At 39.6% G+C, this 27,121-nt stretch overlaps 1 long non-coding RNA gene across 1 annotated transcript in view; it reads left to right on the top strand.

Moving 5' to 3' along the window:
• The window catches only part of LOC132393063 (uncharacterized), a 304,632-nt gene that overhangs the window by 97,528 nt on the left and 179,983 nt on the right, over positions 1–27,121 (top strand). The window lies entirely within an intron of this gene.

Below are 27,121 nucleotides of genomic sequence, written 5' to 3' on the forward strand. Positions count from 1 at the left end.
ATGGAGTGGCATCCTTCCACTTAAGCAACAATGCCTTCCTGGCTATAAGAGAAATAAAGGCCAAATATGCAAATCATGTGTCTCCAAAATAACATCATTTCCTCCAACCATACCAAATAAGGCAGTCAAAGGATTAGGTTTAAAATTTACTTTAAAAAGCTCTGAACAAGTTTGAAATACTTCCTTACAATATTTTTCAAGACTCGGACAAGTCCAAAACATATGGATTCGTGAAGCTTCTCCATTATTACATCTATCACAATAGGGAGATATATCCGAATAAAAATGAGACAGCTTATCTTTAGACATATGGGCTCTATGAACCACTTTAAATTGTAGAAGGGAATGATGGGCACATAACAATGAGGTATTAACCAATTTAAAAATTTCATTCCAAGTGTCCTCAGAAATTGAAATCTGTAAATCTTGTTCCCAAAGATTTTTAATTTTATCTGAAGGAATATTTCTCATTCCCAACAACATCCCATAAGTATTAGATATAGATGCATTACAGAGGGGTTTCAAATTAAAAGTTATATCAAGTAAATTTTTATCTGGACTTTTAGGAAATGTATGTACTTGAGAATGCAAAAAGTCTCTCATTGATAAATATTGAAAAGAGTAAGTTCTTGGTAGACTATACTTAAGTGACAGTTGTTCAAATGAAGAGAGACTATCTCCAACAAATAAATCATGAAAATGTTTAATACCCAATCTATTCCACTCTTTAAAAACTCCATCAGACATAGAAGGTTTAAAAAAATAGAAAAATGGGACTGGAAAGTGAAAAATTCAATAAACCAAAATATTTTCTAAATTGTACCAAATCCTCAAAGTGTGTTTAACTACAAAATTATCAGTTAACTTACTTAAAGATAAAGGAATTGAGGATCCGAGAAGAGAAATTATAGAAAATTTATTAACAGAATTTAGCTTCTAAAGAAACCCAGACTCGACAGTCCTCTTGATTCATATAATATAACCAAAATGTAAGATTCTGTATATTGAATGCCCAGTAATAAAACCTAAAATTGGGTCACGCTAAACCTCCATTCTTTTTAGCTTTTTGAAGATGAACTTTATTTAACAAGAAATTTTATTGTTCCATATATAAGAAGATATAATAGAATCCAAAGAATCAAAAAAGGATTTCAGAATATAAACAGGTATGGCCTGAAATAAATATAAAAATTTAGGCAAAATATTCATTTTAATAGAATTGATTAGGCCAATCAACGATAAAGAGAGGGGTGACCAACTTGATAGTACCTTCTTAACATAATTCAGAAGTGCAAAAAAAAATTCTTTAAAAAGGAATTTATAATTCCTTGTGATTGTTATGCCCAAATAAGTAAAATAATTTCTTACAATTTTAAAAGGAAGGTTAGTATTAACTAATACCAAATTATTCAATGGAAAAAGTTCACTCTTAAGAAAGTTAAGTTTATATTCTGAAAACTGACTAAAGCTAGAGAGTAAAGAAAGTAAAGAAAGTAAAGAAGACTCCACATTAGAAACGTAGAGCAAAAGGTTATCAGCATAAAGTGAAACTTTGTGGGTAATATCCCTCCTTAAAATACCAATGATATCATTAGACTTCCGAAAAGCAATTGCTAAAGGTTCTAAAGCCAAATCAAAAAGCAAAGGACTCAAAGGACAACCTTGTCTAGTTCCACGATGAAGTTTAAATGGTTCAGAATACTGAGAGTTACTAAGAACCTGAGCAGAGGGAGATAAATAAAGTAATTTAATTCTTTGAATAAAATTGGGCCCGAAGTTAAATTTTTCTAAAGTTTTAAATAGATAATTCCATTCAACTCGATCAAAGGCTTTCTCAGCATCTAAGGAAATCACATATTCCAAAATCTCTTTAGAAGGAGAATAAATAACATTCAGTAAACGACGAATATTAAAGTGGGAGTATCGATTTTTGATAAATCCAGTCTGATCATCAGAGATAATAGATGGCAAAATGTTTTCAATCCTATGAGCCAGAAGTTTAGGTAAAATGTTAGTATCAACATTAAGTAAGGAAATTGGTCTATAAGAAGAGCATTCAATTGGGTGCTTATTCTTTTTAAGAATAAGCAAAATAGGGGCTTCATAAAAAGATTGTGGCAACTTAACTAATTTAAAGGAGTCAGAAAGGACTGAATATAAACGAGGTATAAGCAAACAGGAAAAAGCCTTATAAAACTCTGCAGAAAATCCATCAGGACCCAGAGCCTTCCCCGAGTGCAAAGAGTGAACAACCTCGGTGATTTCCTCATAAGAAATGGGTTGATCCAACAATTTTCGAATATCATCAGAAAGTGTAGGAATGTTTAGTCGATCTAAAAAAATTATTCATTAGAGTATTATCTTTAGGAGAATCAGAACTATAAAGTTTAGAATAAAATTCTCTGTAAGTATCATTTATTTCTAAATGATCAGATGTTTTATCACCATTAGCTTTACAAATTTCTTTAATTTGATGTTTCACTCTAAAGGTCCTTAATTGGTTAGCTAATAGTTTACCCATTCTTTCTCCATGAACATAAAACTGACTTTTATCTTTTAAAAGTTGCATTTCAATTGGATAAATTAAAAGCAGATTGTATTTAGTTTTAATTTCAACGCGTCTTTTATATAAATAGGATCTCGAGCCAAAGCATATTTTTGGTTTAATTGTTTCAACTGATTGGCAGGTTCAATTCTCTCCTTATTAGCTTTTTTCTTAACACTTGTGTCAAAGGAAATAATTTGACCTCTAATGTAAGCCTTAAAAGCATCACATAAAATAAGACAGGAGTTTCTTAAAAGACCCTATTGTATCCACCTCCACCACCGTCACTGGCAGACCATTTCACACACTCACTACTCTCTGAATAAGAAACTTACCCCTGACATCTCCTCTGTATCTACATCCAAGCACCTTAAACCTGTGCCCTCTTTTGCTAGCCATTTCAGCCCTGGGAAAAAACCTCTGACTCTCCACATGATCAATGCCTCTCATCATCTTATACACCTCAATCAGGTCACCTCATCCTTCATTGCTCCAAGGAGTAAAGGCTGAGTTCACTCAACATATTCTCATAAGGCATGCTCCCCAATCCAGGCAATGTTCTTGTAAATCTCCTCTGCATCCTTTCTATGGTTTTCACGTCCTTCCTGTAGTGCAGTGATCAGAACTGAGCACAGTACTCCAAGTGGAGTCTGACTAGGGTCGTATACAGCTGTAACATTACCTCATGGCTTTTAAACTCAATCCCATGGTTGATAAAGGCCAATGCACTGTTTGCCTTCTTAACCATAGAGTCAACCTGCATAGCAGCTTTGAGTGTCCTATGGACTCAGACCCTAAGATCCCTCTGATGCTCAACACTGCCAAGAGTCTTACCATTAATACTATATTTTCCCATCAAATTTGACCTACCAAAATGAACCACCTCACATCTATCTGGGTTGAACTCCATCTGCCACTTCTCAGCCCAGTTTTGCATCCTATTGACATCCAGCTGTAACCTCTGACAGCCCTCCACACTATTTACAACACCTCCAACCTTTGTGTCATCAGCAAATTTACTAACCCATCCCTCCACTTCCTCATCCAGGTCATTTATAAAAATCACAAAGAGTAGGGATCCCAGAACAGATCCCTTAGGCACACCACTGATCACTGACCTCCATGCAGAATATGACCTAACTACAACCACTCTTTGCCTCTGTGGGCAAGCCAATTCTGAATCCACAAAGCAAGGTCTCCTTGGAACCCATGTCTCCTTACTTTCTCAATAAGCCCTGCATGGGGTACTTTATCAAATGCCATGCTGAAATCCATATACACAACATCTACTGCTCTACGTTCATCAATGTGTTTAGACGCATCCTAAAAAAATTCAATCAGGCTCATAAGGCACGACCTGCCCTTGACAAAGCCATGCTGACTATTCCTAATCATATTATGCCTCTCCAAATGTTCATAAATCCTGTCTCTCAGAATCTTTTCCATCAATTTACCAACCACTGAAGTAAGAATCACTGGTCTATAATTTCCTGGGCTGTCTCTACTCCCGTTCTTGAATAATGGAACAAAATCTGCAACCCTCCAATACTCCAGGCCCTCTCCCATTCCCATTGATGATGCAAAGATCATTGCCAGAGGCTCAGCAATCTCCTCCCTCACTTCTCACAGTAGCCTGGAGTACATCTCGTCTGGTACCGGCGACTTATCCAACTTGATGCTTTCCAAAAGCACCAGCACATCCTCTTTCTTAGTATCTGTATGCTCAAGCTTTTCAGTCTGCGTTGGGTCTCACCAATATGTAGAAGGCTGCACTGGGAGCACTGGATGCAGTAGATCACACCAGCCGACTCACAGGTGAAGTGTCGCTTCACCTGGAAGGACTGTCTGGGGCCCTGAATGGTGGACCCAGTGCGGCCTTCTATATATTGGTGAGAATACTGCATATTTTCACCAGCATATATTTTCCTTTTTTATGTCTCTCTCTTTCTTTTCTCTCTCTGTCCCTCTCCTTGCCTGCTCTCCATCTTCCTCTGGTGCTCCCCTCTCCCCTTCTTTTTCCCGAGGCCTCCCGTCCCATGATCCTCTTTGCTAATCACCTTTCCAGCTCTTAGCTTCATCCCACCCCCTCCGGTCTTCTCCTATCATTTCGCATTTCTCCCTCCCCCTCCTACTTTCAAATCTCTTACTCTCTATTTCAGTTTGTCCTGATGAAGGGCCTCAGCCTGCAACGTCGACTGTACTTCTTCCTATAGGTGCTGCCTGGCCTGCTGCGTTCCACCAGCATTTTGTGTGTGTTGCTTGGGTATCTTTGTGCAGGATTCCTTAAAGGGTAAATTGCAGGTTGAATCAGTGGTTAGCAAAGGAAATGCAATAATACAATTTTTTTCAAGAAAGCTAAAATATAAGGCAAGAATGTAATACTGCGACTTCCTAAGGCACTGATCACATTGAACTTGCAGTATGTGAGCAGTTTTGAACTCCTTATCTAAGAAGAGATATGTTGCATTGGAGAGGGCCCAGAGGAGCTTCAAAGAATGAAATTCTGGGAACGAAAGGGTTAACGTGTAAAGAACATTTGATGGCTCTTGGCCTGTAGTCACTGGAGTTTAGAAGAATGAGGAGGGATCTCATTGAATCCTATCAAATATCGAAGGGCCTAGATAGAGTGGATGTGGACAGGACGTTTCCTATAGTGGAAACATAGTGGGAGTTTAGGGTCAGAGGGCACAGGCTTAGAATAAAGGGCTGTCCATTTAGAACAGAGGTAAGAAGGAATTGTTATGTATCCCGTAACTGGATCACTTACCAGCAAAGATAGAGAGGTTTGTTAAAGTCTAATGGCACTATTTTTAAATGTTTTTATTTATAAAGGGGCACAAAAGTAAGGTTAATACAAACATTCATATAATATACGTCGTCAATACTCAATCTAAAGCGCGGGTATAGTAATAATCATCATTAAGAAATAAGCTCTACTGTTGTCTAGGGGATAATATATTGTCCGTTGGAAATATAAAAGTCACTCAGAAGTCTGCAGGCTTCAGCCTTTTGGGAATCGCTGGGTTTCATGTGTTTGAGAGAGAGAGAGAGATTGGTGAGAAAAGGAAAACTTGCCGAGGTCTTTATGAAGCAAATCCGTTGAATCAAGGGAGCGTTGGTTCCCCGTTGTTAGTTCGAAGTCCTTTTCGGTGTTATCAGCCACCCGCTCCCCAGGCAAAGGAGAACGGAACGCACATGGCTTTGAATGGCTTCCTGCTACGATGGGATCACTATCGTGTCTTCTTGGTGCGTCGCTGGGGTACTGCCTCCTGCAGTCCCCTTTTATCTTGACTTGCAGAGTTGTGGATGTCCATCAAAGTAGGGTAATGCAATCCCCACCCCCGCATTGCCCGAGGGTGTCCATGTCTCTGGTAGCTGGCACGTAGCAGGGAGTTGCAATTCACACAGGTGTCTCTAAGAACAATGGTCAAAACCGTTGCATTGTCTCTCATTTCCTGGGTCCGAGACCCGAATTAATAGTGATCTTGTGATTCTCCGGAAGGAGGGGGCTGCTCCGGCCCCTTCGGCCCCTCAGAGCTGTGGTACATTCATAACAGAATTTCTTTAGCCAGAGGATGGTGAGTCAATGGAATTCGTTGCCTCGGATGACTGTGGAGGCCAAGTCACTGGGTGTGTTTAAAGTGGAGATTGATAGGCTCCTGTTTAGTCAGCATGGCAAAGGTTATGGAGAGATGGCAGGAGAATAGATTTGAGATGGATAATAAATCTGCCATAAAGGAATGGAAGAGCAGGCTTGAAGGGCTGAATGGCCTAATTCTGTTCCTATGTCTTATCATTTAAATACAACCCTGTAGGCTATAAGGCAGTGAGTCTAACATTGGTGGTTGGTAAATTGCTGGAAGCAATTCTGTTTGACAGGATCTACCAACAACTGTAGAGATTGGGTGTGGTTTGGGACTGTCTGACAAATCACTTGGAGTTTTTCCAAGGAGGTAATCAAGAGGCTAGATGAGAGTAGGGTGGGGGATGTTGCCTATATGGACTACAGCAAGGCCTTTCACAAGGTACCTCATGATAGGCTGGTCTGGAAGGTGACATTGCAGAGGACCAATGGGGAGATAGCTGTTTGGAATCATAGTTTGTTTATTGCTATGAAGCAGAGGGTGATTGTAGAGGACTGGTCTTGACTAGATGCCTGTGTCTAGTCATGTTCTACAGGGATCTGTGCTGAATCCTTTATTGTTTGTAATTTATATAAATGATTTGAATGTGATTGTGCAAGGCTGGTTAGTAAGTTTGCAGATGATACTAAATTAGATGGTGTTGTACTTAGAGTAAAAGATTATGAAAAATTACAGGGTGGACCTTTATCAGCTGGGTTTGTGGGCTGAGGATTGGCAAATAACTTTCAATTGGATAAAAATGAGGTACGGCATTTTGGGAGATCAAACCAGGATAGGACTTAGTGAATAGTTGGGACTTGGAGAATGTAATGGAGAAAGAAAATGGATTTGTCAGACCACCAGTGAATAAGAGGTAGAGTTAGGATGCCTAGAATAGTTCATTCTATATATTTTGTTGTGGTGTCACTACTTTGGATATTTAAGTCAAACTAAAGATCAGCCTATTTCGTTTCCACCTCAGCTTTATTAATATCTTGACCATTGAACACCTCGAGCAATGGTAATACAGATGCACTATCCATTTTGTCAGTTTTATCACCTTGCGATGCTACAGGTTTTGAAATGGAGGATAGAACCTCTGCTCATCACAAAGTGAATGGAAGTAATCTCCTTGTCTTCCGAAGGAGATTGGACATTTTCAGATATTTGCATCCTGTTCAGTACAGTCTTGGGCTATTTCTTAGCTGGGAATAAAGCCTATATTAAAAAGAAGGCATAATCATTTTCTATTGTTTCAAAAATGCAACAATCCCTCTAATAGATCAAAAAGGTAATTTTCAGGTTATTTCTCCAAAGTAATGAGCTTTGCTTGTTTTTAATTGAGAACTAATTATGTTTAACACTTTGTTTATTATGTTTTAAAATAGGGTTATGGCATAGCCAGTAACCAGTATCTTTTTCAGTTGTTTGGTAGGGCCTTGTTTGCACCCTGTTCCCTTGGCCAACAATGTAATGCCATTATATTATGCTGAAATTGTTGCTACAAAGGGCTTTGCCTTTTACAATTAATAATTTAACAGTAAGGGTTTGGAATCTGCAAAAGTTAAGAATATGCTTACCACATAATTAAGCAGCAAGTTCTGATCAATTAATTGATAGGCAACAACAAAGACAATTAATTATTATCAATAGGTAAAGTTCTGACTCACTGATATTAATTAATCACTCTTGTAGTTGCCTCCAAGAATTCTTGCAATGTCAATATTTTGATTCCGTACATTCGCTGGAAGGCTTCTTTCAACTGGCTTGGGAGCAGATGGCCATGATGGATGATATCCGGCAGCCTGCAGTTAGAGTAACGAAAGCAACACAAAGTACTGGAGGAAGTCAGCAAGTCAGGCAGCATCTATAAATGGGGATAAACTGTGTATGTTTTGGGTGGAGACCCTTCATCAAGACTGAATAAAGGAAGGGGTGGAAGATGAGCAATCAATCGGGAGATCAGAAGCTTGGGAGTACGTAATTCACCCAGGTCTGCTAAATGAGTATAAAAGGCAGCAATATGGCAGTTTTTGGCTGCTTTGACCAGTGACCAATCGATGTTTGGGATTGATCAGCAAAAACAAATTATAGGAAAACATAGGCAAGTGAAGTGGCCATCATTGGAGTGGTCAGAGTTAGAGTGAGATTTTGAGGCTTTAGCTCTTTGAGGATTCAATGAAGATAGGTTGCAATCAGAGAAGGCAAAAAAAAAAACTCTATGTTGAGATTTTTATTCCCCTCCTATTCTTTATATAAGACCATAAGACATAAGAAGAGAGAGCCACTTGACCCATCGAGTCTGCTCTGCAAATCAGTCTGCTCAGTTAGGACGGTGGAGATGCTAGGCAGGATAGTGGCCTGCTCCTCTTGTGGGATGTGGGAAGGGAGGGAGACCTCCAGTGTCCCTGACGACTACAACTCCGAGAAGTGCATCCGGCTGCAGCGTCTAACAATCCGCATTTAGGAGTTGGAGATGGAACTCCAGATCATTCAGGAGGCTGAAGGACTGTTCCCAACATTTCAATGCAGCTATTTCATCAGGAACTATTTATTATCAGGAGCTATTTCATCATCCTCCTGTTTCATCAGGAGTTTCAGGAGATTTGGTTTCTCACCTAAAACACATGAACACTTCTACAGATGTACCATGAAAATCATTTTGACAGGCTGCATCACTGTTGGGTATGGTGGGTGGGGGTGGGGTGCTACTGAACAGGATCTAAAGAAACTACAGAATTTTGTAAAATTAGTCAGATATCAAGGGTAAAAAGAGCCCCGAACAGTAGTATGAATGTGGTCAGCAAATTACCATGGAAGATTGAAAAATGAATGTCGAAAGGGCAATTTTACAATAGCAACACCGGGGGATTTCAATATGCAGGTAGATTGGGAAAATCAGGTTGGTGCTGGGTCCCAAGAGGGGGAATTTGTAGAATGCCTATAAGGTGGTTTTTTAGAGCAGCTGGTGGTTGAGCCACTAGGGGATCAGCTAATTTGGATTGGGTGTTATGCATTGAACCAGAATTGATTAGAGAGTTTAAGGTATAAGAACCCTGAGAGGAGAGATCATAATATGATCAAATTCACACTGAAATTTGTGGAGGAGAAGCTAAAATCAGATGTATAAGTATTATAGTGTAAACGGAATTACAGAGGCTTGAGAGAGGAGTTATCCAGAATTGATTGGAGAAGGGATGATGGCAGAGCAGCAATGGCTGGAATTTCTGGAAGCAATTTGGAAGTCATAGGATATATGCATACCAAACAGGAATAGTACTCTAAAGGCAAGATGACACAACCATGGTGAACAAGAGAAGTCAAAGCCAACATAAAAGTCAAAGAGAGGGCATATAATAGAGCAAAAATTAATGGGGAGTTAGAGGACTGGGAAGCTTTTAAAAACCAGCAGAAGGCAACTAAAAAGTCCTTAAGAAAGTAAAGATGGAATACGAAAGTAAGCTAGCCAGTAATATTAACGAGAGTACCAAAAGTTTCTTCAGATACATAAAGAGTGGATATCAGACCACTAGAAAATGATGCTGGTGAGGTAGTGATGGGGAACAAGGAAATGGCAGATGAACTGAATGCGTATTTTCCATCAGTCTTCACTGTGGAAGACAGAGAGAAAGTTCTTGGGAAACTGAAAGGTCTGAAGGTAGATAAGTTATCTGGATCAGACAGTGTACACCCCAGGGTTCTTAATGAGGTGGCTGATGAGATTGTGGAGGCATTAGTAATGATTTTTCAAGAATCACTAGATTCTGGATTGGTTTTAAAAGACTGGAAAATCCTCTCCTCCCCTCCCTCCCTCTCCCCCTCTTTCCCCACCTCTCTCTCCCTCCCCCTCTCTCATTCCCCTCCCCATCTCACTTTCTCCTATCCCTCTCCATCCCAATCTCCCCCTCCATCTTTCTCCCATCTCTTGCCCATCTTCACCCCCTCCACCTTTCTCCCATCTCTTGCCCATCTTCACCCCCTCCCCATCCTCCCTCTCCCCCACCTCTCCCCCTTCCTCTCTCTCCCACCCCCTCTCCCTTACTCTCTCCCTCTCTCATTCTTCCTGTCCCTTTTACCTTCCCTCTCCCTCACTCTCCCTCTCTCTCCTCTTACTCCTCCCTCACCTCTGGAACACCATGATAGGCCACCTCCTACCATCCAGTCCTTGGCCCAGACTTCCAGACACCATATATAACCATATAACAATTACAGCATGGAAATAGACCATCTCGGCCCTTCTAGTCCGTGTCGAATGCTTACTCTCCCCTACTCCTACTGAACGGCACTCAGCCCATAACCCTCCATTCTTTTCCTGTCCATATACCTATCCAATTTTACTTTAAATGACAAAATCCACAAGTGCCTCCACCACTTCTACTGGAACCTCGTTCCACACAGCTACCACTCTCTGAGTAAAGAAGTTCCCCCTCATGTTACCCCTAAACAATTGCCCCTTAACTCTCAATTCATGTCCTCTTGTTTGAATCTCCCCTATTCTCAATAGAAAAAGCCACATATCTATCCCCCTCATAATTTTAAATACCTCTATCAAGTCCTCCCTCAACCTTCTACGCTCCAAAGAATAAAGACCTAACTTGTTCAACCTTTCTCTGTAACTTAGGTGCTGGAACCAAGGTAACATTCTAATAAATCTCTTTTGTACTCTTTCTAATTTGTTGACATCTTTCCTATAATTTGGTGACCAGAACTGTACACAATACTCCAAATTTGGCCTCACCAATGCCTTGTACAATTTTAGCATTACTTTGCAACTCCTATACTCAATGCTCTAATTTATAAAGGGCAGCATACCAAAAGCTTTCTTCACCACCCTATCCACATGAGATTCCACCTTCAGGGAACGATGCACCATTATTCCTAGATCACTCTGTTCTACTGCATTCCTCAATGCCCTACCATTTACCATGTATGTCCTATTTTGATTAGTCCTACCAAAATGTAGCACCTCACACATCAGCATTAAACTCCATCTGCCATCTTTCAGCCCACTCTTCTAACTGGCCTAAATCTCTCTGCATAATGAATACCTCCTTCATTATCCACAATGCATACTTACAACGTAAACTCTCTGCATACTTACTAATCCAATTTACCACCCCATCATCCAGATCATTAATGTATATGACAAGCAACATTGGACCCAGTACAGATCCCTGAGGCACACCACTAGTCACTGGCCTCCAACCTGACAAACAGTTTTCCACCACTACTCTCTGGCATCTCCCATCCAGCCACTGTTGAATCCATTTTACTACTTAAATATTAATACCTAACGATTGAACCTTCCTAACTAACCTTCCATGTGGAACCTTGTCAAAGGCCTTACTGAAGTCCATATAGACAACATCCACTGCTTTACCCTCATCAACTTTCCTAGTAATCTCTTCAAAAAATTCAATAAAATTTGTCAAACATGACCTTCCACGCACAAATCCATGTTGACTGTTCCTAATCAGACCCTGTATATCCAGATAATTATATATACTGTCTCTAAGAATACTTTCCATTAATTTATCCACCACTAACATCAAACTTACTGGCCGATAATTGCTAGGTTTACTCTTAGAACCCTTTTTAAACAATGGAACCACATGAGCAATGCGCCAATCCTCCAGCACCATCCCTGTTTCTAATGATATTTGAAATATTTCTGTCAGAGCCCCTGCTATTTCTACACTAACTTCCCTCAAGGTCCTAGGGAATAGCCTGTCAGGACCTGGAGACTTATCCACTTTTATATTCTTTAAAAGCTCTAGTACTTCCTCTTCTTTAATCATCATAGTTTCCATAACTACCCTACCTGTTTCCCTTACCTTACACAATTCAATATCCTCTCCTTAGTGAATACTGATGAAAAGAAATTGTTCAAATTTCCCACATCTCTTTTGGCTCCACACGTAGCTGTCCACTCTGATTCTCTAAGGGACCAATTTTATCCCTCACTATCCTTCTGCTATTAATATAACTGTAGAAACCCTTTGGATTTATTTTCACCTTACTTGCCAAAGCAACCTCATATCTTCTTTTAGCTTTTCTAATTTCTTTCTTAAGATTCTTTTTACATTCTTTATATTCCTTGAGCACCTCATTTACTCCATGCTGTCTATATTTATTGCAGATCTCTCTCTCTTTTTCTGAACAAAATTTCCAATATCCCTTGAAAACCATGGCTCTCTCAAACTTTTAACCTTTCCTTTCAAACTAACAGGAACATAAAGACTCTGTATCCTCAAAATTTCACCTTTAAATGACCATTTCTCTATTACATCCTTCCCATAAAACAAATTGTCCCAATCCACTCCTTCTGAATCCTTTCGCATCTCCTCAAAGTTAGCCTTTCTTCAATCAAAAATCTCAACCCTGGGTCCAGTCCTATTCTTCTCCATAAGACTCAAAGACTTTGGGCCTCTGACCACCAGACAACCCAGCTCAGGTGCTTTGGCCTTGGGGCTTCTACCTCTGGGTTCACTGAGCTCCGGTCTTTGACCATTGTCTTTGCCCTGGAGTCTTCACTGATCTGTATCCCTTAACCCCAGGACTTGCTGATCATGGGTTTATCCTTTGGGCCTTGAATTCCTGACTTGCATAGTCCTCTGACCCTAGTGACCTTGGGTTGGCAGTTGTCACTGGCCCTGACCTTACAAGTGTTTGATCCGGCACACACCACACTGGGGATTGCTAATCTTCTCAGTGCCTGTTGACCTGGCCTCTGGGATCATTGATCTTTGACTGCAGAACTCATTGACCTGGACTCCGAACACCAGCCATTGCTCCCGACTCTTCATTGCCCGGCCCTGACCTTTAACTTTCTATCATACCTGTACTGAAATCCTAGCCTGACCCCTAACCCCTCGCACTGTTCCCAGAACATCTGTAAGAACCTAATAAAACAACTAAGTCTGAGTCACCATGTTAATTGGCATTGCAGCTTGACCTGATCTTGACCACCATCTTGAGTCAAACAGAAAATAAAATGGATGCAATATGGAAGGAATTTCTAAGTTCTGAAGGCACAGGACTGCAGATGCTGGGATCCAAATAAAAAATAAACAGAGTCTTTACCTCCTCCTCTCTGATGTTGTGGGTCCCAATGTAGAATCTCTACCCACATGTCAGCTATCTATAACTCCATAACCCACTGAGTTCTTCGGGCAACTTGTTTTTGTCCTAATGTCTACGAGTCTGAAGATACCGAGAATGATTAGCAGACATGAATCTGTTCAGTACAACACAGCAGGTGCAACAAGGCAAACCAAAAACAATAATGTCAGGACTGGAAGTATCAGAGACAGACAAGAGGCAGAGGAAGACAGAGTCAAATAAAGAGAACCACAAAGGAGATGTGTAAGAAGAAGGTTCTGCTGTTTACTGTCATTCAGAGCAACATTCACTTTGACTGTTGTGTAAAATTTGGTGCTGAAAGATAGTGAGTGTTTAGAAATGGCCAAGTTGGAGATTACAGCAGATAAATTCATGGTATCTAGCCCTGCACCAAATATGTATAATGTTACATTACCCGTGGATATCTTCTGACTGTCTTATGACCATGATGTAATTGAGTATCTAGTGAGCATGATGTAATGGTCTTGTGATGTGGGGTGATGTAATTTCCTGCCAGCTTGAGGTCACGTGATGACCTGTTCCAACAGGTATAAATGGGAAAGCCTGCTGTGACGCAGGGGTTTTTGTGTTGAGGTGTCGTTGAAGTCGTCAGTTACTCCGTTATACTGCATTTTTGGTTTCATGATGCAGTTTCACTTTAAAGCGGAGTTTTACTTTCTATTGTAAGTTGTGCTGGCAGTTTTTAAAATTACTGCCAGTTATGTGTGACGTCTCTTCGATTTAATTTTAAAGTCTAAGTATTGGAGAGTGAAGATTTGCCGAAGTGTGGGAACCCAAAGAATCGAGTAAAGTTGGTGTTGTCAGTGGTAATACAGGATGGACCTTGTTGGATCTTCACTCAAGAAGTAGTAACCTGCATCCAAGATAGCCCCTACATTGTGAAAGCAAAAACGGTTGGACACAGTGTTATTCGCCAAGGAAAAAGTCAGTTCCTTTAAGCCGTTTTTATTTCCTTCATCGTAAATCTTTTGGGTAAGGCATATTTCGGCTGGGATCAGCAGTAATGTCATGTCGTTGAGGAATTTGTTACTTCAGGAAAGTCTCTTCTAATTGTATAAATCATTTGGACTTTCGCATTTACCACTTTCAGAACGGTGTTCGCATTTATCGCTTTATGAACTGTTCGAGTTGCCATATAGCAGTTAACTTCTGGTTAAGTTAGTCGTTTGTTTACTTTTTATTTGTTGTTGAGCTGAGTTTAAACAAATGTTTCTTTGTTTATAAAAAACCTGTCTCAATTCTATATTCATTGTTGCCGGATCATAACAATAATTGTCAGCACAGGCATCCCCTGTGTTATGGCTGTTTGGGTAATGAAAATTCACCCTTCCAGAATTCACAAATCAATACCCAAATATTCATGATATAAAATTTGATATAAACAATTTTTTTCAACTTCTGCTTCTTGATGCATACACAGATGATGCTGGTTCATATGAAGTCAAATCGTAATAATGATCTTTTTGTAGCAACTCAAACCTTCACACCATTGTTCCCTTTCCCTCAACTTACTATCATTAAAATAATTAAAATTTTCTGTGTTGGGTTGTATGTGAATAGTTTATTAAATACTAAAGGCACCAAGAAGATGGCAAACCAGAATATGTAATGTACTGTATTAACGCTTATGAAAGCATAGATGGAATTATTGGAGAATGGTATGTTTGATAAGACGTGTTTGTAATCTTGCTTGGGGTGTTGTCCTAGTCCACATACTTCAGAAGAGATAAAGAAATTTAGTGAATTTTGAGTTTCAGACTTAATCATCAATTGTTTATTGTTGATTTGTATGGATTTCATTTGTCAAAGAGGAAGTGTGTTGTGTAAAAGTACCTTTTAAGAACTGAGTGTATCTTGTGATGTGACTTTGATACATTATCCTGTATAAAACAATTTAGAGTTGAGAGTTACTGCCTTCTGGAAAGGATATTCAGTTTAAAGCAGTAATTTAATTTGATCATGCGAGCTGCAACACAAAACAAACTACGGACATTTCAAAAGCTTGGCAGCTGAGCTGGAAGAAATTTAAAGAATCATCATGTAATTGTCATTTAAATAGACTCCCAAAGCCACAAGCTCTGATGCCAGTACTATGTGGACACTAGGGGGCAGTTAAGAGGTAGAATCTACACAAGCAGTAACCAAGCACAAATACATGGCTGTAACCAGGAAAATGGAAAGGATTCCTCATGTGTAAAGCTTGTCTGGTAAGACTAACTTAAAAGGGGTCTATGATGAAACATTCTACGTATGAAAATCTCTTTCCTTAGGCTACTGTTTTAGTCTCAAAAAGGACATACTTTTTCCTTTGTAATCTTCTTTCCCTTCACATTTGTAGAGTGTCTCAGGGGTCTTTAAACTCATTTGCATCTGGTCAAACATTGTTTTCTACAATAGTTGCTTCAATGCCTTCATAACTTTGAATCCAAAGTATTAGATATTCTGGGTCAGTATCTACTTGGTGTTCAAGCTCAAAGAAAATTTATTATCAAGATACATACAAGTCATATACTACTGTAAGAATTATTTTCTTGCAGGCATTCACAGTAAAGACCTTGGACCATAAGACATAGGAGCAGAATTAGGCCATTTGGCCCATCAATCATGGCTGATCCTTTTTCCCCCTCCTAAGCCCCACTCCCTGGCCTTCTCCCTGTAATTTTTGATGTTGTGTCCAATTAAGAACCTATGAAGCTCTGCCTTAATTACGCCCAACATTCTGGCCTCCACAGATGCCTGTGGTAATAAATTCCACCAGTTCTTAAATTCTTCTGGCTAAAGAAATTTCTCTGCATTTCTGTTCTAAATGGTTGCCTCTCTATCCTGAGGCTGTGCCCTGTTGTCCTAGACTCCCCACCATGGGAATATCCTTTCCATGTCTACCATGTCTAGGCCTTTCAACATTTTAAAGGTTTCACTGAGATTCACCCTCATCCTTTTAAATTCCAGTGAGTACAGACCCAGAGCTATAAAACGTTACTCGTACTTTCATTCCTGGAATCATCCATGTGAACCCCCCTGAACCCTCTCCAATGCCAGCACATCTTTTCTTAGATGAGGAGCCTAAAACTGTTCACAATACTCAAGGTGAAGCTTCACCAGTGCCTGATAAAGCCTCAAGATCACATCCCTACTCTTGTATTCTTGTACTCCTGAAATGAATGCTAACATTCCATTTGCCTTCTTCACCACTGACTCACCTGCAAGTTAACTTTTAGGTTGTTTGACACAAGGATTCCCAAGTCTCTTTGCATCTCAGATTGTTGGATTTTTTAGAAAATAGTCTGCACATTTATTTCTTCTACCAAAGTGCATGACCATGCATTTTGTGACATTGTATTTCATTTAACACTTTCTTGCCCATTCTCCTAATCTATCTAAGTTCTTCTACAACCTATCTCTTTCCTCAACAGTACCTGCTCCTCCTCAAATCTTCATGTCATTTGCAAACTTGGCCACAAAGTCATCTATTCCACCATCTAAATTATTGATATACAGCATAAAAAGAAGTGGTCCCACCCCCAACTCCTCCAAGACACCACTAGTCACTGGGAGCCAATCAAAAAAGGATCCTTTTATTCCCACTCACTGCCTCCTACCAATCAGCCAATGCTCTAACCACACTGGTAACTTTTCCTTAACTTAGTAAGCAGCTTCATGTGTGGCACTTTGTCAAAGGCCTTCTGAAAGTCCAAATGTATAACATCCACTGCATCCCCTTTATGTATCCTTCTTGTAATCTCCTCAAAGAATTCCAACAGGTTGATCAGGCAAGATTTTCCCTTGAGGAAACCATGCTGACTTTTTCCTATCTTGTCCTGTGTCACCAGGTATTCCATAACCTCATCCTTAACAATTGACTCTAACATCTTCCCAATCACTGAGGTCAGGCTAAATGGTCTATAATTTCCTTTTTGCTGCCTTCCTCCTTTCTTGAAGAGTGGAGTGACATTTGCAATTTCCCAGTCCTCTTGCACCATACTAGAGTCCAATGATTTTTGAAAGATCATTACTAATGCCACCACAAACACTACTGCCACCTCTTTCAGAACCCTAGGGTACAGTTCATCTGGTCTGGGTGACTTATGTACCTTCAGGTCTTTCAGCTTTTTGAGCACCTTCTCCCTTGTAATAGTAACTGCACTCACTTCTCTCCCCTCGCAACTTTCAACATCTGGCATGCTGCTAGTGTCTCCCACAGTGAAGACTGATGCAAAATATTTATTTAGTACATCTGGCAACTCCTTGTCCCCTGTTATTATTTCTCTGGCTTCATTTTCTAGCGGTCCTATATTCACTCTCGTTTTTTACATACTTGAAAAAGATTTTTTCGCCGGTGACGTCATTGTTGAGAATGGCAGCTTAAGTCACTAGCTCCTCCGTAAAAATGCATATTAAGCCCCATTAACCCGTCAAATGTAATATTTTTCAAAAAATATTTGAACTGAAAAAAGGAGCAAGAATGGGGAAAGAAATAGAAATAAAAAAAAGTGACACTGCGGAGCCTGCATCCAAGAGGAGTGCAGTGAGTGGCTCTCCGACCCAACTGCGTGCGAGAAAGGCAGCCGCCGTGCCTCGTTCAATCGAAGTGGCGAATTTCTTTGAAATCCTGAAAGGAATAAAGGTACAGAAAGATATAAAGCAGCAGCTCCGTGATATTAAGGTAGAGCATTAATAAAAAAATAGTGGTGGCAGAGACTCACATTGAGAAGGTGGAAGATTGCGTTCAAAACGTGGAACAGATACTGAGCAAGACGATAAAAATAATATATCACCAAGAAGGTAAACTGCTTGATCTGGAGGGAAGATCATGGCAGAAAAATACCAGAATCTACAGTGTTCCTGAAGGAGCGGAGTTTGTCGGAAAGTTACTGTGGGATGCGCTGGATCTTCCCCTGGCTATGGAGCTGGAAGTCGAAAGGGCCCACCGCGTGTTTGTCCCGAAACCTACCCAGGATAGAAAGCCATGCTCAATAATAATTAAATTCCTTCGGTACAGCACCAAGGCGGAGATTCTATGAAGGGCCTGGGGTAAGAAGAGAGTGTTTTTAGAGGATAAATTAATATAATTTGACCACAATTACCCCCCCCCCCGCGGTCCTCCAGAAACGCAAAGAATACTCCAAAGTAAAGCGAGTATTAAAGCAAAATAAGATTAGATTTCAAACTCTGTATCCTGCTAAACTTTGAGTGTTTTCTGACAATGGGATGCAGTTATACCAGACAGTGGAAAAGGCGACTACAGACATGAAGGCCAGAGGGTTGCCCGTCAGCATGACCAAAATGAAAGAAAGCCTGGCTGAGGAATTGTCCCGCTTGGCTTGGGAAATAGTGCAAGAAATGAGAAGGCAGGAGACGGGAGGAGTCCGAAAGAAACACATCAGGAAGAGACCGGGAGTTTCCCAAAGACAGTCCTCACCCCTTTCAGAAGAGCCATGAGGTTTGGCTAACTTTAAAAATGTTGAGAAGCTAAACAGAAGCAAAAGTAGACAGTGATATACCTATCTCAAGAAATACTTATTATAATGTGGATTTTATATTACTTAGTTGGTATTCTTTATTCGCTCACTTACTCCTTTTTCCCCAACGAAATGAGAATAAATATATATCTGTGTGTGTGCATATATGTGTATATGTGTATGTGTGTAATGTGTGTGTGTATATATATGTATATATAGGAGGAGTACGCAAGGAAATCTTTTCTGTGTAATGGATTTGTTCACTGACTTTTATGAATACTGCAATGGGGGCCCTCAACTCACAAGTAGGAGGGGTTATCCCCCACAGCTAGACATTTCCTCTAGCTCAACGGATGGTCATTTACTAGAGACCTCAGCCTTGGAATCACACATTCATTGCCATTTTTGTTATTATTTGAGTTTCTTCATTCTGATTTGTCAGGGAGTAGATTGATTAAGTTTTATTCTGCTAATTTCAAGATACATTGACAAATAAATACAGATGGCTAAGGACAAGGTAAAATTCATTTATTTTAATGTAAATGGCTATTAAATCCAATCAAACGTAATAGAATTTTATCCAAAATGAAAAAAGAACAAGTATATTTACAGGAAACTCATTTAAGTGATAATGAGCATAAAAAAACTAAAGAGCATGGGCTTCACTAATCTGTTTTTCTCCTCATATAAATCAGGACATAGGAGAGGAATTGCTATTCTTATCTCAAGTAAGCTAAATTTTGAAAAAAATATTCAAAATGGGAGATAAAGCAGATATATTCTGTTAAGGGGGAATATGGATGGCAATTCAGTTACTCTATTGAATATATATGCACCCCCGGGAAGTGATATTGGTTTCTTTCAGAAAATTACTGATATTATGGTAATGGAAACAGAAGTCTCCTGATATGTGGGGAGACTTAAATTTACAATTACAACCAAACTTAGACTCTTCCGGTAGAAAAACCTATGAAACAAAATCTTTACATAAGAAAGTTAATACACTTTTTGAGGATGTTGGTTTAATTGATATATGGAGGGACCTTTTCCCTGACAGAAGGGATTACACTCATTATTCTGCTCCACATTCTGTATGTGCAAGAATAGACTATTTCATTACATTTGGAAAAGACAAAGACAAAATAAATACCTGTGGAATTGGGACAATAGATGTAAGTGACCATGCACCTATATATTTATCTGTTGATTTTGACCTACAACCAAAAAATACTATTTGGAAACTAAGTTCAAGTCTACTCAATGATCCGTACTTTAAGGAACAAATTAAAAAAGAAATTGGTCTCTACTTAGAATTTAATGAAATGGAGAGGTTTCACCTCCCATTTTATGGGATACTCTGAAGGCGGTCTTAAGAGGGAAAATTATAGTGATATCTTCATATAAGAAAAAAATAAGGAATAAAACATTAGAGGAATTACAAAATAGGCTGAAGGAACTAGAGAAGAAACACAAATTGAATTTGGGACAGGATACATTAGGGGAAATTAAAAGAATTAGGAATGAAATAAATAATTTGGCTACGCAAGAAATCAGAAAAAACTTAATGTTTCTGAAACAGAGACATTATGAAAGTGGATCGAAATCTATGAAAATACTGGCGTGGAAACTGAAAAAAAAAAGATAGCACAAAATACAATTCATAGAGTTAGGGACCCAAGGATGAAAATGATAAAAAATAAGATAAGTGAAATTCAAGAAGCTTTTGAAGTGTTTTACAAAACGCTATATTCTGAAGTTCCAGGGGGAAGCATAACCCAAATTGACACCACCTTTAATTCTCTAGAACTACCCACTTTAAGCAAAGAACAAAATAGAAGGATGACTGCTGACATAACTGAAGTTGAATTAAAAGCTGCAATTAGTAGGCTTAAATTAAGCAAGTCACCAGGATCAGATGGGTGTACGGCAGAGTGGTACAAAGAATTTAAAAATGAGTTAATTCCTGTTTTACTCCCCACACTGAACTGGACTCTAAAAAAGGCACAAATGCCACCCAGTTGGAAGGAAGCGATAATCTCAGCTGTACCAAAAGAAGGCAAGGATAAAATGGAATGCGGGTCATTTAGACCAATATCTGTTCTTAATGTAGATTATAGGTTACTTACCTCCATCATGGCCAAACGATTAGAGGAGTTTCTACCCATACTGATACGTAATGATCAGACAGGTTTTATACGACAACGCCAGACTCAAGACAATATACGAAAGACACTTCACATTATGGATCATATTAAAAAAAATAAAATCGAAGCAATAGTGATAAGCATGGACACTGAAAAAGCATTTGATTCGGTTAATTAGAATTTTCTTTACAGAGTTTTACATAGATTTGGTTTCCAAGACACAATTCTTAGAACTATACAGACACTATATGACAACCCTACTGCTAGGATTAAAATCAATGGATATTTATCAAATAGTCTTACCCTAGAAAGGGGCACGAGACAGGGTTGTACATGGTCACCACTACTCTTCACGCTTTATCCAGAACCATTAGCTCAATACATCAGACAAAATGAAGATATCAGGGGAATTACTATTAAAGGGATAGAGCATAAATTGGCTTGTTATACGGATGATATTTTGATCTATCTAGGGCAACCAACATACTCTTTACCTAAATTGATGCAATCCTTTGAACAATATGGTTAATTATCAGGATACAGGATCAACATAGATAAATCCCAATTACTTTCATATTACTATAGCCCACCAAGAGAAATTGAAAGTCGATACCCCTGGGCATGGGGTTTTTCAAATATTTGGGCATCATTATGGCAAAAGATTTGGCAAAATTATCAGAATGTAATTATCAGCCTTTTTATAAAAAATTAAGGAAGATGTGGCAAGATGGAGCCTGATTCCTTTTTTCAGTCTCAGTTCAAGGATTGAGTCTATTAAAATGAATATACTGCCCAGATTGTTATATCTCTTTCAGACTGTACCAATAGAGATTAATCAAAATCAATTCAATGATTGGAACAAGATGCTATCAAGGTATATTTGACAGGGTAAAAAGCCTAGAGTTTGTCTCAAAACTTTGCAATTAGCAAAGGAAATGGGGGGATGGGGCTTGCCTTCTCTTAGAGATTATTATTTTGCAGCACAGTTGAGAGCTGTGATATGTTGGTGCAACCCATCATATGATGCTCAATGGAAAAACATTGAGGAGTGAGTACCTCCCATCCCGATACAAGGAATTTTGGTTAATAACAACCTGAAAAGGTACATAAATACTATTGATAACCCATGGGTGAAATTGGCTCTTAAAATATGGAAAACTACTATAAAAGAATATACTCTAGAGGGAGAGATTGCAATTCTTAAATGTTGTGCATATGACTCTGATTTTACACCAAATAAATTGGATGCTAGATTTAAGGACTGGACAGCTAAAGGAATAACAGTTCTTTGAAACATAATGAAAGAAGGAACACTGTTCAGTTTTGAAATGCTTAAAAAGAAACACTTATTAGAAAAACAAGATTTTTATCGGTATTTACAGATGTGACAATATTTTAATAAGATGCTTAAAAATGTAACTGTCAAATACATGCTTTATAGAGCTCTTTAGAAAAGCATATAATTCAGATAATAGTAATAGAATTATTTCAAGCATGTATAAGGTGTTGTCAAATCTTAAAACACATTCGACTTCATACATTAAAACAAAATGGGAGAAGGAAGGAGGGATAATTATATCTGAGGAAGAATGGACAACAATATGGAGATATCAATGGAAGTGTACCAATTCACAGAAACGGAGGGAGTTTGGATGGAAAAACTTAAGTATTTTATTACACCCTCTTGGAAATCCCATTATGATGGTAACCTCCCTGTTTGCTGGAGAAGATGTGGAAATCAAAATGCAAATCATTATCATATTTTTTGGGACTGCCCTGTTATCAAAAACTATTGGAGGGGGATACACAATGCCGTACAAGACATCTTTAAATGTAAAATACCCTTGGAGAGTAAGACCATATATTTTGGATATATACCTCAAGAATGGTTGAAAAGAGATAAATATTTAATGAATACACTGCTGGTGGCTGGTAAAAAAACTCTTACTTGGAAATGGTTATCACAGGGGAGCCCAAATTTAAATACATGGATAGAAATTACAATGGACATTTACAAAATGGAGAAGATAACAGCATCTGTTAATCATAAGCTGGAACAATTTGATTCAAACTGGGAAAAATGGTTTACCTACATAATGCCTCATAGGCCTGATTTTATTCTCACAAATCAATGAATCTGTTGTAAAAAAAAATCACTCCCTACTTGTACATAGTTCTTTCCTTTTGCTTGTTTTTTCTTTCCACTCTTTTCTATAAGTGTATACCCCAGATAAATACTTTGTGGAGATTTTGTGATATATATGATTATATGATATATATGTACAATGCCTGAAATACATCTTATGGAAATGTTTGTTTGATGAACTTCAATAAAAAATAAATTACAAAAAAAAGAAAAAGATTTTTTCCAACCACTTTGATATTGTTTGCTAGCTTGCTTTCATATTTCATCTTTTCCTTCCGAATGACTCTTCTAGTGGCTCTCTGTAGGTTTTTAAAAACTTCCCAATCCTCTATCTTACTTCTAATTATTGATTTGTTGTATGCCCTCTCTTTTGCTTTTATGTTAGCTTTGACTTCCTTTTCAGCCATGGTTGTACTATTTTGCTATTTGAGTATTTCTTTGTGTTTTGAATACATCTAGCAGGAATGGATTCTCAATATTCTTGGATTTCAGTGCTTTAATAGGGTTGGGGGGAAAGGGGAGGAGGGGTGGCATTATTGGTCAGGGATACTATTACAGTTACAGAAAGGGTGGGTAATGTAGCAGGATCCTCTTTTGAGTCAGTATGGGTGGAAGGCAGGAACAGGAAGGGTGCAGTTACTCTATTGGGGGTATTCTATAGGCCCCCTGGTAGCAGCAGAGATATCGAGGAGCAGATTGGGAGGCAGATTTTGGAAAGGTGCTAAAATAACAGGGTTGTTATCATGGGAGACTTTAACTTCCCTAATATTGATTGGCACCTGATAAGTTCCAAGGGTTTAGATGGGGCAGAGTTTGTTAAGTGTGTCCAGGACAGATTCCTGTCACAGTATGTTGACAGGCTGACTAGGGGGAATGCCATACTAGATCTAGTATTAGGTACCAAATCGGGTCAGGTCACAGATCTCTCAGTGGGTGAGCATCTGGGGGACAGTGACCACCGCTCCCTGGCCTTTAGCATTATCATGGAAAAAGATAGAATCAGAGAGGACAGGAACATTTTTAATTGGGGAAGGGGAAATTATGAGGCTATAAGGATAGAACTTGCGGGTGTGAATTGGGATGATGTTTTTGCAGGGAAATGTACTGTGGACATGTGGTCAATGTTTGAGGATCTCTTGCAGGATGTTAGGGATAAATTTGTCCTGGTAAGGAAGATAAAGAATGGTATTTTGAAGGAACCATGGGTGACAAGTGAGGTGGAGAATCTAGTCAGGTGGAAGAAGGCATCCTACGGGAGGTTTAGGAAGCAAGGATCAGATGCGTCTATTGAGGAATATAGGGTAGCAAGAAAGGAGCTTAAGAAGGGGCTGAGGAGAGCAAGAAGGGGGCATGAGAAGGCCTTGGCAAGTAGGGTAAAGGAAAACCCCAAGGCATTCTTCAATTATGTGAAGAACAAAAGGATGACAGGAGTGAAGGTAGGACTGACTAGAGATAAAGGTGGGAAGATGTGCCTGGAGGCTGTGGAAGTGAGCGAGGTCCTCAATGAATTCTTCTCTTCGGTATTCACCAATGAGAGAGAACTTGATGATGGTGAGGACAATATGAGTGAGGTTGATGTTCTGGAGCATGTTGATATTAAGGGAGAGGAGGTGCTGGAGTTGTTAAAATACATTAAGATAGATAAGTACTCGGGGCTTGACAGAATATTCCCCAGGCTGCTCCACAAGGTGAGGGAAGAGATTGCTGAGCATTTGGCTAGGATCTTTATGTTCTCGTTGTCCATGGGAATGGTACCGGAGGATTGGAGGGAGGCGAATGTTGTCCCCTTGTTCAAAAAAGGTAGTAGGGATAGTCCGGGTAATTATAGACCAGTGAGCCTTACGTCTGTGGTGGGAAAGCTGTTGGAAAAGATTCTCAGAGATAGGATCTATGGGCATTTAGAGAATCATGGTCTGATCAGGGGCAGTCAGCATGGCTTTGTGAAGGGCAGATTGTGTCTAACAATCCTGATAGAGTTCTTTGGGGAGGTGACCTGGCATATAGATGAGGGCAGTGCAGTGGATGTGATCTACATGGATTTTAGTAAGGCATTTGACAAGGTTCCACATGGTAGGCTTATTCAGAAAGTCAGAAGGCATGGGATCCAGGGAAGTTTGTCCAGGTGGGTTCAGAATTGGCTTGCCTGCAGAAAGCAGAGGGTTGTGGTGGAGGGAGTACATTCGGATTGGAAGGTTGTGACTAGTGGTGTCCCACAAGGATCACTTCTGGGACCCCTACTTTTCGTGATTTTTATTAACGGCCTGGATGTGGGGATAGAAGGGCGGGTTGGAAAGTTTGCAGATGACACAAAGGTTGCTGGTGTTGTGGATAGTGTAGAGGTTTGTTGAGGATTGCAGAGGGACATTGATAGGATGCAGAAGTGGGCTGAGAAGTGGCAGATGGAGTTCAACCCTGAGAAGTGTGAGGTGGTACACTTTGGAAAGACAAACTCCAAGGCAGAGTACAAAGTAAATGGCAGGATACTTGGTAGTGTGGAGGAGCAGAGGGATCTAGGGGTACATGTCCACAGATCCCTGAAGGTTGCCTCACAGGCAGATAGGGTAGTTAAGAAAGCTTATGGGGTGTTAGCTTTCATAAGTTGAGGGATAGAGCTTAAGAGTTACGATGTAACGATGCAGCTCTATAAAACTCTGGTTAGGCCACACTTGGAGTACTGTGTCCAGTTCTGGTCGCCTCACTATAGGAAGGATGTGGAAGCATTGGAAAGGATACAGAGGAGATTTACCAGGATGCTGCCTGGTTTAGAGAGTATGGATTATGATCAGAGATTAAGGGAGCTAGGGTTTTACTCTTTGGAGAGAAGGAGGATGAGAGGAGACATGATAGAGGGATACAAGATATTAAGAGGAATAGATAGAGTGGACAGCCAGGCCTCTTCCCCAGGGCACCACTGCTCAGTACAAGAGGACATGGCTTTAAGGTAAGGGGAGGGAAGTTCAAGGGGGATATTAGAGGAATGTTTTTTACTCAGAGAGTGGTTGGTGTGTGGAATTCACTGCCTGAGTCAGTGGTGGAGGCAGATACACTAGTGAAGTTTAAGAGATTACTAGACAGGTATATGTAGGAATTTAAGGTGGGAGGTTATATGGGAGGCAGGGTTTGAGGGTCAGCGCAACATTGTGGGCCAAAGAGCCTGTAATGTGCTGTACTATTCTATGTTCTATGTTCATCTATAGTGCTCCTTCCTCATTTTCCCCATACACTCATGCCGTTGCTGCTCTATTGTCATTCCTGCCAGCATTCCCTTCCAATTTACTTTGGCCAACTCCTCTTTTCATACCAATGAAATACTGCTACATCAGACTTTCTCTGTATCAAATTTCAAGTTGAAGTCAGTCATATTATTATCACCATCTCTTAAGGGTTGTTTTACCTTCCTAATCACCTCTGGTCCATTACATAAACACCCAATCCAGAATAGCTGATCCCCTAGTAGGCTCAATGACAAACTGCTCTAAAAAGCCATCTTGTACACATTCAACAAACTCACTCCCTTGAGATCCATTACCAAACTGATTTTCCCAATCAATGTGCATGTTGAAATCCTCTATGACTATCATAACATTGCCCTATTGACAGCCTTTTCTATTCCCCATTGTAACCTGTGGGCCACATCCCAGCTACTGTTGGGAGGCCTGTATATAACTGCCATCAGGGTCCTTTTATCCTTGCAGTTTCTTAACTCAACCCACGAGGATTAAACATCTTCCTATCCTATGTCACATCTTTCTACTGATTTGATGCCACTCTTCACCAGCAGAGCGATGCCACCCTCTCTATCCCACTGATAAAACGTGTACCTTGGACATTCAGCTCCCAACTACAACCATCCTTCAACCAGGATTCAGTGATGGCCACAACGTCATACCTGACACTCTGTATTCGTGCAACAAGATTGTCCACCTTATTTCTTGAATTTCATGCATTGAGAAATAACACTTTGAGTACTGTATTTGCTATCCTTTATGATTCTGCATCCCTAATGCACTGATACTCGCCCTGGTGGCTGCAATTCTGTCCGATCATCTCCTGCCCTTCCT

The sequence above is a fragment of the Hypanus sabinus genome, chromosome 4 (genome assembly GCF_030144855.1).
Source record: "Hypanus sabinus isolate sHypSab1 chromosome 4, sHypSab1.hap1, whole genome shotgun sequence".
In the NCBI taxonomy this organism is placed as follows: Eukaryota; Metazoa; Chordata; class Chondrichthyes; order Myliobatiformes; family Dasyatidae; genus Hypanus; species Hypanus sabinus.